Source organism: Triticum aestivum, chromosome 3D (assembly GCF_018294505.1).
Source record: "Triticum aestivum cultivar Chinese Spring chromosome 3D, IWGSC CS RefSeq v2.1, whole genome shotgun sequence".
Lineage (NCBI taxonomy): Eukaryota > Viridiplantae > Streptophyta > Magnoliopsida > Poales > Poaceae > Triticum > Triticum aestivum.
In genome coordinates, this window is record NC_057802.1 from 191,675,014 (window position 1) to 191,678,592 (window position 3,579).

A 3,579-nucleotide genomic window follows, 5' to 3' on the forward strand; every position below is an offset into this window, starting at 1 on the left:
TCACTCCCCGCATCACGTAGATGTGCTCCGCCGTCGTTTTGGTCGCCGGAGCATGAATCCCGCACTGCCCCGCCGCGTCTGGCCTCGCCGGCGGCTAAATGCCGGCGAGTTTGACCCCGCTGACCCAATTTGACCCCGGGTGGGCCCAGTTTGACCCCGCTGGGTCTATGACAGGTGGGACCCGCCCTGCTAATTAACCCAGGTTTAGGACTAACTAAAATTAGTTAGTCTAATGACACTGACACGCGGGACCCACTGGTCAGGGTTGACCTGGACCGTCCCCATTGACCGCTGACGTCACCATGACGCACTGCTGAGCAATAAGTATTTACTGGATTTATTCTTATACAGGAAATTCCAGAAAATGCTACAAACTTCAAAAATTCATAGAAATTAATCTGTAACTCCAAATGCAAAGATTTATATATGAAATTTGATCAGAAAAATCCAATCTTTCCATCTGTACTGGTTTCATGCATGTCAGAACAGTTTAACCTTGCTGTTTAGATGAAACAAGTTAATGCACTAATATCACCTCTTATTTTGGGTTAGCATTTGAATCCTTGATTCAAATGAACTCAAACCAATCTGTTCTAAGTTGCATTAGCCAAAACACACTCATTCCGCCATGTCATTGCATGCATCATATTGTTGCTTATTGCCATGTGGTGATTGTGTTTCGATGTGTTCTTCGTGGTAGGTTCTGCCTCCGAGGATATTCACGAGTATCCAACTGAAGGGCAGTATCCCACTACCACTCTGTCAGGCAAGCAACCCCATTGATCATTTCGATACAAACCCATCTTCTCGCTTCTGCTCTCGTTTACTACATTAAGACAACAACGTTTCAAACTGCTGTGTGTTGCGGTAGTTGAACCCATATCCTCTGCATGACCTGTCATTGCCACAGTAACTAGATGAAACCCACTAGCATGTGTAGGAGTTGATTGAGCCATGTTCGTGTTTCCTACCATGCTATGCTTGCTATGCTTAGAGCCGTGTCAGGTTTGGCTCATCAGGGTGATGGACTAGAGTGAATTGTTGTGTCGGTAATGAGAGTGAAGTGTTGAACATGATATGGTAAAGGTATCGATGAGAGGCCATGTAGGAGTACATGGTGGGTTGTTTTATTGAGGTCGTCCTTACGAACTGAGATCTGTATGCGTGATTTAAGCTTCAGCTACTACCACACATTGGGATCCTTAATTGACTCTCTCGACTTATTAACCACCCCCGTCCTCTGTCCAGGAGTTGCAAGTAGTTTCTGGTGTTTGTAGTTGCTGGAGGCCGTGCACAGCACTGACCTTAGGGGTGGGCTGTGATGCGGTAGGCACGTGGCACGGTGTACCGAGTCACCAGTTTCGTGTCTCGGGAACCCTGCACACATCGTTTGGGGCCGTTGAGGACACCCCGGCCGGATTTCCTTGCGGATGGAACCCGAATAGGCGATAAACCTGGACTAGAGACTCGAGTGTTTAGTCAGGTCGTGGCCGACACCCTCGCTGGGCTTCCGCTTGAAGGTTGCTAAGTACATGTCGTGTAGCGGCGATAAGTGGTGAAAGCGTGTGTGAAGAAGTACACCCCTGCAGGGTATAAAACTATTCGAATAGCCGCGTCTGCGGTAAAGGACTACTTGGTCGCTTATGCAGTTCATAGACAAGTTAATGGTTACTACTAAAAGACTCAAGATAAGTGTGAGTACCGCGGATGGCCCCCTCGTAGGATGACGAGGGAGGATCCACGGTGGAGTATTGTGATGGTGATTAGTGGACTCGTGTGCAAAAACTATTTTACAAGTGGTGTCTCGTAGGATAGCTTAGCCAAGAGTCAAAGCTGGCTTGCTGCAATAACTCCACTACCTTCTTGAGAATGTGCATGTATAGTAGGATCTGTTGTAAGACTTGCTGAGTACCTTTGTACTCATTTTGCTTTAATTACTGTTTTCAGACGACAACACCGCCCCCTCCGATGGGTTCTATGTAGATCTCGACGTTGACGAGTGACTTGCCACCCAGGTGGTGATCTGAGCTTGTGAAGGGCCTTTGTAGATAGACAGGCTTCGTCAAGCCTTCTTTCTTTCTAGTTGTCTGTACCCAGACAAGTTTGCTTCCGCATGTGCTTGTATGTTTGTATGACTTGAGTGTTGGGTCATGTGACCCCTACCTGTTTGGATATGTTATGTATGGCTCTCCGGAGCCTTTAAATAAAGTACTTTGAGTTGTAGAGTTTTGTTGTGATGCCATGTTGTATTTACACATATCGAGCATATTGTGTGTATGATTGAAATGCTTGGTATGTGTGGGATCCAACAATCTAGTTGTTTATCCTTGGCAGCCTCTCTTATGGGGAAATGTAGTCTGGTGTCTCCACTGAGCCTTGGTAGTCTGCTACAGCCCGGTTTACCGGAGTCCTGCTAGCCCAGCACTACTGCTCCGAAACACTTAGACTGGCCGGCATGTGTTTCACTTCGTTCCTGTGTCTGTCCCTTCGGGGAAATGTCACGCGGTGACATTCGGAGTCCTGCCTAGCCTGCTACAGCTCGGGTTCCCGGAGTCCTGTTAGCCCAGTGCTACAGCCCGGATTCACACGCTGTTAACCGACATGCTCGGCCCGGGTTCTCTGTCATATGGATGCTAGCAACACCATCATATACGTGAGCCAAAAGGCGCAAACGGTCCCGGGCCATGGTAAGGCGACACCCGTGGGAATACCGTGCGTGAGGCCACAAAGTGATATGAGGTGTTACAAGCTAGATCGGTGTGACTTAGAATCGGGGTCCTAACAGTATGTGAGTTCTTTATGACTAATGTTGAGTCCATCATTGCTAACCTCTTCGGTACCGTGCATTGCCCTTTCTCACCTCGAGAGTTGGTGCAAACTTCGCCGGTGCATCCAAACCCCGTGATACGATACGCTCTATCACACATAAGCCTCCTTATACCTTCCTCAAAACAGCCACCATACCTACCTATCATGGCATTTCCATAGCCATTTCGAGATATATTGCCATGCAACTTCCATCATCATCATATACATGACTTGAGAATATATTGTCATATTGCTTTGCATTATCGTAAGATAGTGTAACGCCCGGATAATTAGGCTACAGTAAAACTCTCCTGATGATGCCATGTCATCTCTGTTACTGTTGCTAATCAACTGTTAGTTTAAAACATTTCAAATTCAAAAAATGAATTAGTGACAAACACCCAAAGTTTTCAAAAGTCAAAACAAAAATGTTCGGTGGGTGCCAAATATTGCACTGGTAATTATTGTGGAGAAAAAAAAATTTTAGAAACTGCCTAAGTATTTTAAAGTGAAATAAAACAGAAAAGAAAAATAAAGAAAAGAAAAGAAAAAGACCCCCTCCCTCACTGGACCAGGCGGCCCTTGCTCGCAGGCCAGACTGGCCCACCTGGCCCAGCTGGCCAACCGCCGGCCCAGCCCCTCCCCGGGTCGCCTTCCCCCCTGTTCCCCCGACCGGGGTCGCAACAGGCGCGTCCCCGCCGGACCCCCTCGCCGGCGTCGAGGATAAGGACGCCAGCGCCCCCGCCTCCTCGGGCCCCTCTCCCACTCGCC